The 13,146-nt window shown below is 38.4% G+C and overlaps 1 pseudogene; it reads right to left on the bottom strand.

Moving 5' to 3' along the window:
• Nucleotides 1–11,567: 11,567 nt before the first annotated feature.
• On the bottom strand, nucleotides 11,568–11,977 carry LOC117020675 (40S ribosomal protein S12-like; annotated as a pseudogene).
• Nucleotides 11,978–13,146: the final 1,169 nt, after the last annotated feature.

Below are 13,146 nucleotides of genomic sequence, written 5' to 3'. Positions count from 1 at the left end.
CTGCAGTAGTGAACAAAAGGACACATTCTAATTGCCTATCAGTAAGAAATGGGCTTATAGAGTGAACCATAATTATACAAAACCTTAAAAAGAATAAACCAGGTCCTATACACAAAACAAACATGGACACAATGTAATTTATAGATGATGTGATACAGAATTGTACACCTGAAATCTATGTAATTTTACTAACAATTGTCACCCCAATAAATTAAAAAAAAAAAACATAGACAGATCTTAGAAACACAATGCTAAGAGAAAAAATACGTAGCACGTTGCCGAATGACACGAATAATGTGATACTATTTGTATAAATTCAAAAAGCAAAGAAAACAACACCATATATTGTTTATTGAAAAAAAAGAAAAGGAAGAAAGGATAGTCCCCAAACTCAAAAGAATGTGGGAGAAGTGAATGTGTTTACAGATGGCGGGAAATTTAGAATTATTTTAACATTATTTCTTTTTTCCTTTTTAAAAGGAAGAATTTCTAGATACATTTTTTAAAAATATGGTAAAATATACATGACATAAATTTAGATACATTACCTTTGTAATTGAAGAGCCCCCCCCAAATGATTCCTGTGGGTAACGTTCTCATTATAAAACAGTTATACCCGACTCTTTGCTGAGAGGTGAAGGATTCAAGGGGACAGAGGCAGGCAGCTATTTGGAGGTAGAGGGTAGAGATGGAGTATTTCCCTTCCTTTCCTCTCCCCTTGCCAGGAGGACTTCTAGCAAACACAGGAGCCAAGGGTTAAAGCCAAACATTGTGTTATCAGTACTACTCAAGCATGAAATCATTATAGCCAATTGTGTAGAGTTGTTTGATTGATTGTTATATTATTTGTTTGTTTTTTTCAGGTATGTTGTTACACTGAATGAAAACAGTTCTGTTGTATGAATGAGGGAAAGCACAGAGAAAGAAAGGCTTAATCGCCCCACAACATGCCCTTGTACCCAACTACCAGTTTGTTTCTATCGATTGTCATGAATTTGAAAATATGCCTAGGAATGCTGTTGGTGTATATTTTCTGTGTGCTGTTGTATTTATCTTAGGAACATCCTAATCCTGAAAGAGACAGGTCAGGATTTCTTCCCTCAGTCAACCTGCAAGCACATGGAGTGAAAAGCAAAGAATTTTCCAGTTAGGTGAAAATCGCTTTGGAAAGGTCAAATGAAGGAGCATTTGTAGGTTCAGGAGTCTGCTTATTCCTCACGTATGGAGCTTTCCCTGATCTCCTCAGCCGGAAGTGGGTGCTCCTTTTACTGAACTCTTAGAAACATGTTCATATCTCTCTTGTGGCACTTACTACTTGAGTTATAGTTCTTTGTATACATGTCACCTCTCCTACAAGATTAAAACTCCCTGCATTCTGGAATGTTCCATTTATCACCACTTTCTCCATGGCATACTAGTATTGAGTGCTTGCATTTAATACATCATTAGACAAAAGATTTGTACAAAGAATGGAAGAATCAGGAAATTGATTTTGGTTCTTAGAAACGAATGCTTTTGCTTACTATTTGGGCAAATGAATAAAAAGAAACAAAAGGCAATATATTTAGAATGATGAACACTTGATAACAAGTATGTTCTGGAGACACAGATTCCTTCATATGTTATTTAATGTCATCAATAAGTTCATTAACACGGAAACTAAGTAAATTAATATCTTTTTTAGAGGTGAAGGTATTTGCTAATTATTTTCTTTGCAATAATAATACTGCTTTGTAAAATTGTATCATGATCTCCTTATCTCCGTATCCCTGGTTCTTCCAATTCAATCTCCAATTACTCACGCTCTAAACTATTGTAATACAGTGGCCCTTTTTTTGTTTGTTTGTTTGTTTTTTAATGGCTTCGGGGTTTGTTTTCTTTCAAAAAGGATGTAGGCATTCCTTCTCTATTCTGAATTTCACTGCTTCACACTTTCATCCCTGGCAATAAGGATCTTCATTTTTTTTCTTTTTTCATGTTTCCCTTGGTTTCTTGACCAAGACAATAAACCTTAACTCTTGCTCAGTTAGTATAGTATTTTGTCTCCTGACAGCAACCTGCTTGAAGAGGCTACTTCCAGGAAAATATCACTGTATACTGCAAAGTGAAGTCTGTGGTTTGTTTTCCTCTTTTGTACTCTTTTTCTCTCTCTTTCTCTTTGTCTTTCTTCACCTGCCCAAAACTTCCTGTCATAAATATTTCCAAAATTAATGACCCACAAGACAAAAGGTAGGATTCTGAACCTATTGACTCGATGCCAGTCATCTCGCCAGCCTTCTATCACTCCCAAATGGATTAAATTTACGTTGGTTTAAAATATATTACAGAGCTTCAACTATGTGTGAATTGTTGTGTTAAATCCAACATAAAAATTAATAAGACCAAATCCATGCCTTCAAGGAGCAAATACCTATCCCTCTAAATATACATTGCATGGAAAATTTTATGTAGAAATTTAGCTCAGGGCAAAGATCTTCAAATATTTTTGCTTCTGTACCACCTAAAAATAACAAAACAAAATAAAACCTATTCACCTTGGCACATTTTAAAATTGGTGTCTAAAATTTTTCATGAGGTTAACTCATTGCAAAGATAAATTTTATGTTTGTGCCAGTGGAAGCATGCTATGGCTTCCCTTGAGAGATTCTGGACTGGGCAGGACTGCCCCCAGTTCTGTTAGATGAGTGTGCTTCTTCATGATCAGTGTTGGAATTTTCTTCCATTTGGGGTTCCTTGCATCTGTTTGCTCAAAATAATGCTTTGTTTTTAGGGTCATGTGTGCATGGGAAGGAATCTTCACCTTAATTTATAAAGGTCCTCATTGGCCTCAGGTTCATCCTCTCTAGATTGGGAATAATAGTACCTACTTCAGAGCGTTGTGAAGATTTAATGAAATAGCATCACAACGTGCTTAGCATGATGTCTGGCACCGGGTGAGCACTGAATTCTAAATAGCTGCCAACTCTTTTGTACCTCACACCATCCCTCATATTCCCTGACTTTCTTGGCCTCTTGCCGATCGTAACAGGTTCTCATCTGGTTGTCCACCACCAGTCTCTCATGATGAAAAACAGTCCACATTCTCTATAAAGTCTAAACTCTTTAATGATGGGATTTGAGTTGTTCATGAGCTGGCTCCAAGCTCCACTTCTTATTTCATCTCCCATCTTATGATTCTTATTCACCCGAGTTCCAGCTAACTGGATTGCTCATTCAACAGGATGTTGCTGGATACCAGTTATGCTCCACGTGTGGCATCATGTGTTGTGAATGCCAGATGAAAAAGCACAGTCCCAGATCTTTGGGTGTAGTTAGCATTCTAGCTGGGGAGAGATAGCTGTGAGAAAATAACTAGCGTTGATCTTTGAGCAACACAGGGGTTAGGGGTGCTGATCTCTGCGCAGTCAAAAATTTGCGTATAACTTTTGACTCTACAATACAAGCAGTGGCAGATGCTATGGAAGCATTTGGGTGGTGTCAGAGGCCCGAGGGAAGTTGCCAAAGAAGAGATGTGTTACACCACGCATTTACCATGTTCTTTCTGCACTCCATTTCTTTGCTCATGCTATTCCTTTGACTTTGAATATTGTTTCCTCTTCCTGTGTCTGCCTGTTAGAAACCTCACTCAGTTTTAAGATCTAGTTGAAATACTCTTTCAACTATGAAACACGTCCTGCAGCTTCTGGTGCTGCTCTGGTTCATCCTTTTCACCTTTGGTTAGTAGGAATCCTGCTGTCAGCCCCTCAAATGCAGGGACTACATCTTGGTAGGCCCTGCGCCCACAGTAGTTTCTCCATGGTTTATTTTGTTTCAGAATGAGCAGTAGTCATCTCTTACTGCCTAACTCCCACACACCCAGTACAGTTTTTCTAAGGTAGGCAGTGAGAGAGAAGTCAACCTCAGTTATTTGTTATATAACCCAGATATGTTGGCAAGAGATATGGTACAGCCATTGCTGACTCTCAGCCAGGGTAAGGGGAGAAGGAGGAACTAAGTTGATCTCTGAAAATATGTTACCTGTAGCTGTGAATAGACAACTGTCAGTGGACTCCTCCTCCTAACCCCATTTGATCCTCCGGTAACAGAAAACCTCAGAGGTAGATATAAATACATTGATTTATTTTATGATACCTGGATAAAACACAATGGAATGAAAGGGTAATGGAAGAATGTGTTGAATGTTGCTGCTGAATAAATTTACTCACAGCCTTCAATGACATTCTATACAAATAGAGGGGGAATGAAAACCACACAAGGCAGCTCTTTTTTGGCATAAGGTAGATGCCTGGGTGAGCAGAGCCCTGTTTCCTCCTGCTCGCCTTATCCTGGCTGAGAGTCAGCAATGGCTGCATAGTATCTCTCGCCAACACATCTGGGTTATGTAACAAATAACTGAGATTGCCTTTTCTCTCACTGCCTACCTTAGAAAAACTGTATTGGATGTGTAGGAGTTAGGTAGTAACTCATTCTAAAACAAAATAAACCATGGGGAACCTATTGTGGGTGCAGTGCCATAGTCCAATCTAATCCTCCGGGGTCGGTTTAGATTACCTCTTACCCTTCCTTTCATCCACTCAGCCATCATTCAATTTTAAAAATATTATCCTCATGTTCCCTTTTTTCTTTCTGTCCCTATTGCCACGGTCTTTGCTCAGGTCCTTACCATTTTTGGGTGCATTCCTGCAATCACTTTGGGGTCTTGTCTCTTTGTCTCTTAACTTTTCCCTTTCTAAATGTATCACCCCTTCTACTGCCAGGGTGGTTTTCTTTTTTAAAAAAATTAAAAAAAAAAATTTTTTTTTTTTCCCTTTAAAAACATGCAGAAATGTCTCTCTGCCTCTTTCAATTCCCTAGTAGCTCTTGACTCTTCAGGATAAAGAACTTTATTGTCTGGCCCATGTCTATTTCTTCAGGGCCATGACTTACCACTTCTCCAAGTGCAATTTTGCCCTCTCATAACAGGTTACTTTTAGTTCCCCAGCTGCGCTCTCATGTTTCTTCCTTGCGTACACTGTTCTCTTTTTGGATGGTCCTTTGCCTACTGCATTCATCTGGCTAAGGCTGATTCTTCCTTCAAGGTCAACTCCAAGAGTCACTTAGATTTGCTCTGAAATAAATGACTTCATGAGTGTGAAATGTTTGCATAAATTAAAGGAAAATATATTATAACTTGAAAAAAATTTCGTTCTGGAATCCTACCTGAACAGTCTATTTCCTTTAACCCAGCCAAATCACTTGCCCCTTGGTCCCAGGTTTAATTAGTTGCTACACAGGGCTTCTGCAGCAGATATATCTACTCATATATCTATATTTCTATCTATATCTATATCTAATTGAATTAGGTTGAAGTAAAAATTTTGGTAGACACATCTGTCTCACCCAATGGTTTATGAGTTCTTTAATGGTGAGATGATTGCATGTTACTCTCCATACCCTTAGTACCCAGCTAAAAGCTCTACAACGTAATATGGAATGAATGAGTGAACACTGAGGTTAAAAGATAGTTAATACATGAATGGAGGACTCATGTTCAGGTCCTGTATTCATCTTTCTCCCTTTTTCTGCTACTTATATAGTGAAATATCAAGAAATTCTCTCTGCATTTTGAATTTCCCGCTACTCCATCACAGCATGAGATAGAACGGAGAACCAAAACTCCTAATTCAACTGGCTTAAAAGATTAGTTGTTTGTTATTTTATATTAGATAAAGTTCAGAAGTGGGGCAGTTTCAGTTAGTGCTTCGGTGCTTCAATAGTGTCACCAGAGATCCAGGTTCCATGTTTCTGTTCCACCATTTTCATTAAGGTGGTCTAGCTTCTCCAGCAAGATGGCCACTGTAGTTTCACATCCCTTTGAGAGACAAGAAATAGGGACAGAAATGGGATCTTATTGACCAGACCTGAGGGACAAGTAGGGACAGAAATGGGATCTTATTGACCAGACCTGAGGGACAACAAGTAGGGAAAGAAATGGGATCTTATTGATCAGACCTGAGGGACAACAAGTAGGGAGAGAAATGGGATTTTATTGACCAGACCTAGGTCACACGCCCCTTTCTTAATCTCATCATTCATCACTCTGAATGCCATAGACTGACCCAAACTCACCCTTTGGACCTGGGCCAACTTTTCTCATGTCCTTAGGGAGAGTGTGGACACCTGGGCAAAATCCCTGTCTCATCAGCAAGGAAGAAGGGGTAGTGGCCAGTAGGGAGGGAGTTCCAATATTGTTTTATTGTTTCCTATATATAATAAAAATAATTTCTCTTTCCATTGAGAGGCTGGGTGAAAAGTTGCCTTCATTAAGTACTGGGGGGGGGGTGCCAAAAATTATATACACGTGACTTGTATTCATCTTTTGTTGTCAGTATATATTGAGTATTACAATTTTAATACAGTTTTTTCCCTTTCTTAAAATGTGTATACGTTCTTTTGGCACCCTCTATATTGTTTCCAGCTTATACAGGTGTACGTTGGAGATATTGCATGTTCAGTTCCAGACCGCTACAATAAAGCAAATCTTGCAACAAAGCTAGTGTCCCGATTTTTTTGTTTTCCAGTACATATAAAGTTGTGTTGACACTACAGTGTAGTCTGTTAAGTGTGTAATAGCATAATGTCTAAAAAAAAAAATTAAATGTACATACCTACACAATGTTGCCATAAACTTTCCATTTGTGAAAAAAAAATGCAATATCTGTGAAGCACAATAAAGTGAAGCACAATAAAACGACTTATGCCTATACCTCTTAGCAGTGAAAAAATTCCAAGAGGAAACTGAAACCAATGGTGAATGCTGCTCCCTGGAAAGAAAGTTTTTGATCTTACAAATCTAGCTATTTTTATTCTTTAGTTTCCAAAGTCCATAAAAATGCTTCTAAGCAAAATTAACTTCCAAGTCCATAAAAATGTGATTTACCATTTACAACATGACATTTATAGTATCCTTTTTCGGTCCTGGCAAGGGGAAACTGAGAGAAAGGTGTGAAGACCTCCTAGGCTTTGAAGATGACTAATGATGTAGTATATCGTTACTTATATTTCTGAAATGAAAGTATGCAGTTGTGTTCACTCAAATCTAACTAGCAAAAGAGTTTCACTACAATTTAATTTACAACTTAAATAATAAATGTATTTATATATGCCGCCTTCTGTAATTAAATGAAGCAAACATTATCAAACAGAAACTAAAGCTTGAATTTTGTTGTAAAATTAATTCTCAACATGGCCCAGTCTGTCTCATAGTAGGTGTCATTATATGTGTGTGTGTGTGTGTGTGTGTGTGTGTGTGTGTGTGTGTGCTTATCAGTATGTGGATGTGAGTCTTACATTTCTGTATACCATCTTAAATACTTTTTCGGAATGAGATGATTATAAATAAATATAATAACATATTGTTCTATTTCCAAATCCACAGGCATACACATGTCCAAGTATTGTGAGAGATTTTTTTTGGTAAAATCCAGCACGGCTACAGAGTCCATGTATACAGTGAAGGGAATTTTAATTTAAAACAAAGCTAACGTTTATTTTATTAGAAAGTCTGTTGATTTGTTTCCAATATATAAAAATTAATCTGCCTTCTTCTTCACCTTGTATACTGCAAAAAAGAAAGAGGTCATATTTTTCAACAAAATGAATAAATAACCTACAGCATGATTTATTATGTTTTGGGCTGATATAATATATACAACAAATTGAAATCCTGTGCTCAGATGGAGAAATATCAGTTATCCTGGGTGTATGTTTTACAAAGCTCTGTGCTATCTTTGGCTACTTAAAAAAAAAAATGCTTTGACAGAGGGCTGAGTAAGTCTGTTGATTATGTGTGGATTCATGCTGGAATTAGCCAATCTGCTGATTTTGCAAGTGTTATTGTGGGAGGAAAATGGGGGTTGGAGAGAAGGATTGACTTTTGCTTTAGTTAGCTAGGTAATTACTTCAATTCTCAATTTTGCCTTACTTGTATTGACACAGATTTTATCTACTAGTGAAAGACTAAAAGCCAATAAATGGACCAATCATCAAAGAAGTGTTTAAGTGCTCAATATTGTATTAGGCGCACAGAAGTGTGTCAGGGGCTCAGGGTGGCACTAAGCGCTGGGAACTTTGCTGAGTGCTGAGGTATAGAGAAAATGTGTGATAATTTCCCTTAGGTGCCTTATGTGGGGAGATAAGCATATTTCACATTAAATCATTCGGGCACGATGTAGACAGCGGGAAATGTCATGGAGCAGTGCACCTGAGTGTCATGAGCCTGAGCTTGGGCACCAGCAATACTAACAGAGAAGAGTAGCGGGACTGAAATCTTTTTGGGATCTGGGCCCAACGATACACTTGTTTGTTTGACTTCTGTGGCCTAACGTATGATGCTGATGGGCTCCTATAACCTTAGGATGTTTGAAAATCACCTGCATAAGGACACATTTCCTAACTCAAGGAGTTATTTCATACTTCTGATCAGCAAAGAGAAGGTGGGGTGGGGAGGGGAGAGGTGCTGTGATACTAGATCCAGCCCTGGCTTGTTTATAGTGTGTTGCTAAGTAGAGCTTATGTTATATTTTGTGGGTGTGTGTGTGTCTGTGTATTATACTAGGAACATAGAAATATGAAAAAGGAGAGAAGTAAATCTATATATTTCCATGATGTGCTGAATACGTTTTTTGCAAATGGGTTGACCAGAGAAAGCGGGATAGTTGAGTAGATGGTCAAGAAATACACATAGACTTTGAAGGCTTGTGGAAATGTTCAGAAAAGCATTTTGAAAATGCCATTTTGTACTCAGCTCTTCCCAGGGAAGACTCTGGAACATAGGATTTGGGGCAGAAAGAAGACTTGAAAAATTTCCTCTGTTGTACCCACAACATAGAGCAATAGAAAGAAGGTAACGGAAAATGTCGATCCCCTTTTTGAAGAGGGAAAGACGCTCAGAGGTGACATGAAAAAGGAATAGTATTGTACCTAGTACATTCCTTAGAAAGAATGATCTCTTCCACTTCTAATACGAAATTTGGTAGAAAGAGGAACCAAAATGAAGACTGGAACTTGCCTTTTGAAAAATTAAATGAATTGATCTTGATTACTCAGATTTCAGGGCTGTAAAAACACTACTACTTTGTAGTAAACTGATTAAGATTGCACAGCCACCGATTGTCTGTAAGAACTTGTGTATAATAGAAAATATATCTGAAATTCAGAAAAAGTATGACCCTTAAAAGTGTGCTCTCAGGGAAAAAAAGGAACCATGGATTAATCTAATAGTTTGAAGAATTCCTGGGTAGTGACATCCTGGTCTTAAATGTGATCAGACTATCTTATCTCTTACTGTGATAGGGTAATGGGATTGGTAGGACAAAAGGAAATGACAGATTTTATCTATATTGATTTTAACAAGAATTTTGGCTTTGTTTTTCCACAATGAAATTGAGAAATGTGGTTGACTTTCCAAATTTTTGTGTCCATGAGTTAATTTTTTTAGGACAAAAGATTCAAGGAACTGCATTCTTTTTACAATCTTTAACAAGTGCTTGTAAAAATCTGAGTATATGCAAACTTGGAGCTGCAAAGAGAGGTAAAACCTAGTCTCTGCCCTTCAGGATGGTTATAATCTAGGCAGTGAGAGACTAACATAAACAAGTAAGAATACAAAGTAGCATATATTAAATTTCATTTGTATGATACATAGTAAATGGCACCTTGAAGAAATAACTTTTCTTAAAGGATTAAAATGAATTCTGTTATCCTTTGATGCCTCTAGAAAAGATGTTGTGGTTTTACTAATTTTTATAAATGATTAATTTATACTAGAAACATAGTTATAAGAAGAAATCACCAGCCTGATAGATCAAAATACTAGGTCCTTGGAAGGTACTAGGGATGACAGTGGTGCTCTCATTTTCTGCTTCTCTAGACCAGTGCTTCTCAGACTTTAATGTGCAATAAAACACCTGGGGTCTTTTTAAAAGGCAAATTCTGATTCAGTAATTGGCATGGTGCCCACAAATCTGCATTTCTAACAAGATCCCAGGTGCTGCTGGTCTGGGAACCACAGCCATACTGACTTTAGAAACACCAGACATAGAAATCATCAGGTCTGTTATGGTCGTCCATGTTGGTTAGCCTCCTGAATCCTCAGACCAGAAGACATAGGAAACTTTGAGCCAGATGCAGTTAAGAGGAAATTAAACTTGCAAGAAAGGATGAAAGAAATTATCATCCTGTAGCATAAAATAAAAATGGAAACTGCAGGATGATGTAAAAATGTGTGTCAAATACTGGGGGTGCCCAAAAAATGTATACTCGTTTTAAGAGATGTTAACACTTTGGTCCACGTTGCTCCAGCAGTAGTTTGCCATAATCAGAAGTGTCTGGACGCTGATGGTAACCATTTTGAGCACCTTTTATGATTGCAGAACTCAAATGTGACTTGTATTTGTCTTTTGTTATTGGTATACAGACGGTGCCAAAAAAATGTATACACATTTTAAGAAAGGAAAAAACTGTAGTAATATATACCATAACAAAAGATGATTACAAGTCATGTTTGACTTCTGCAATTACAAGAGGTGCTCAAAGTGGTTACCATCAGCGTCCAGACACTTCTGATTACGGCGAACTACTGCTTGAGCAACGCTGACCAAAGTGTTAGCATCTCTTAAAATGTGTACACATTTTTTTTTGGCACCTCCAGTATATTAATACAGTTTTTTCCTTTCTTAAAATGTGTATACATTTTTTGGGCATCCTCTGTATGTTGACCGTTACACAGAAAAATTGGTAGCTTTATTGGGCAACCAATGATGGACATACATTTTGGGAGTATTGAATAAGATACAGAATAGCATTATTTCTCAGTAAGTTTCCTAAATGGGGCATTTGAATGTCCCTTTTTCTCCAGAAGACTAAAATAAGATGGTTGATCAGCAGGGTTGCCTTAAGTGAAACTCTAAATGTTGAGACTTAGTCTTCGCATTTCTTCTAATGCTCTAAAAGTGGCATTGAACCTGATTCCCCACTTATGGCTTCTGAGGAGCAACTGTTTATAGAAGAGGGATAGTATGCGTGATTACACAGATTGTGTTCACTGTAAATCAATACACAAAATTTTCATGTTGTTTCTCTTATTTCTGAATCCACCATATCCTATTTGTCTGCAGACCATTAGTTCTACAAATTCCTTTTTCTTAAAGAGAAATGATTTTAGTGTCTTTTACGTACAATGTTCCAATGGTGTCAAATAGATCTTCGAGTATAATGACAAAGAACCTAGGTGGTTCAGGGAAAGAGAGACTTTTTTCCTTTTCTCTTGTTTGTCCTCGTGATAAAATCCTTCACTCAGGTTAGGAAATCATTGATAAGGAAAGTTTTATTTTCCTTCTGTCTGATTAATATCCCATTGGTATAGAATTAAAGCTGATATTAAATAGGATTCAGCAAAGTATGATCAGCCAACCATATGCCCGTGTTTTGTTCGTCACAAACTTCGAAATGGTTCGCAATGTTCTAGGCTATATGCTTACTGATTGATTGACTGATTGACTAGAAAAACAAAAGCCATGTTTATTTGCTCATTTCTTGCATTGGAAGTACTCCTTGCTGGCATCCTTGGCCTGAGACACTTCGTCGTAGTCCTTCATCACCACACACTTGCAACTAACCACTTTCCCGGGTTTTCTCTCTGTTGATTTTACGGAGGCCGACCCATTCCCCTAGCTTCTTGCTGTCATCGACCTTAATTAGGCTGATGTGGTTGTTGGGCACAGCGGGCCTCCACCAACTTGACAAGCATAGGTTCATCCCAGTTGGATATAAGCACACAGAGATGGGCTTGGTGCTTGTCTAAGGCTTTGGCAGCTTTGCGAATTGCACGTGCTTAGGCCATCGTAGACGAGGGCGGTCTTCAGCGCCTCTTGTGCAGCAGTATTCACGTCCGGTACACACCTCCAGCAGCGATGCCTTCCTTGGCCAGGGCGGTGGGTTACCGCGGAGACAAATCTTGATGCATCTGGGCCTCTGTCTCTGGGCTACTCCGCAGAGGCAGGGAAAGAGCAGGAACCTTTTCATTATTTTCCTCTTGTCTATTTCCCTCTAATTAGAATATCAGTTAAATTCAGACAAATTAAAATTTATAATTTTAATTTGGAGCATGGAGGATCTTTGTGTGTGTGTATGTGTGTATAGTGGTGACTGTCTTAAATAGGATGCTCGGGTAAGTCTCTCTAATAAGGTGACATTTGAGCCGTGAGGGCAAGTGCCACTTGGTCACGTGGGGGGACATTTTTCTAGGCAGAAGAAAGAGCAAGTTTGCATTCGACACCTTCGGTGTGTCACTTCAAATTCTCTCTTCCTACCACTTACTGCAGCCTTTGCTACAATATCCAGTCCCTCAGGCTTCAACCAGCTGCATGGAAATCTAACCTGATAGAGCTTCCATTGGGGCCTGTGTCACTTATATTTACATACTTTTGACAGAAACCATTCAATACTCATGCATACACACTCCAGCTATGCCAGAGAGTTCATGCCCTTAAGGCCACGTTTGACCAATAGAAAACTGGAGCCTATAGATATATTCTATGTCCACGGCTCTTTTTTTTTTCCGTGATGCAAGTTGAGATGAATTTCCTAAGACTGGCATAAGAATGGTCCCATGGGACTGAGTTCCTGTCTCCCACAGAAGTGATCCAGTCAATCATGTGTCTTTATATCTGCCTGCCTTCCTCCTCTGTGACACTCCTTTGGTCCCTCCTGCTTTCTGTCCCTTTTTTCTTTCTTTCCACAAAAACTACGATATTGTAGGTAAACCTTGTCTCAGACTCTGTATTTGGAGAAACCAGGCTCAGGAAAGATTCAAAGACCCTGAGGCAGTCTTTTTAGGACCAGTAAGGAAGCTCTTTTATGTGTGTCTCTTGCAGCGTGAAGGAGGAGAGTAAGAGTGGCCAGCAGCGATGGGACAGTTTATGTGAGGACCTTAGAGTCCAGGTTGAAATAGGAGAGTTTGGAACAAAAAGTGACATGGTCTGATTTCCATTTTAATGATCACTTTGTGGAAAATAGATGGAATAGATAGGAAAGACCGAAATGGGGGCAAAGTGGAAACAGGGAGACTTGTTAGGAAGCATTTAAAACAGTCCATGTGTGGGAGAT

Source organism: Rhinolophus ferrumequinum, chromosome 3 (genome assembly GCF_004115265.2).
Source record: "Rhinolophus ferrumequinum isolate MPI-CBG mRhiFer1 chromosome 3, mRhiFer1_v1.p, whole genome shotgun sequence".
Lineage (NCBI taxonomy): Eukaryota > Metazoa > Chordata > Mammalia > Chiroptera > Rhinolophidae > Rhinolophus > Rhinolophus ferrumequinum.
Note: the sequence above shows the minus strand (reverse complement) of the source record. Positions and strands in the feature narration are given on the sequence as shown.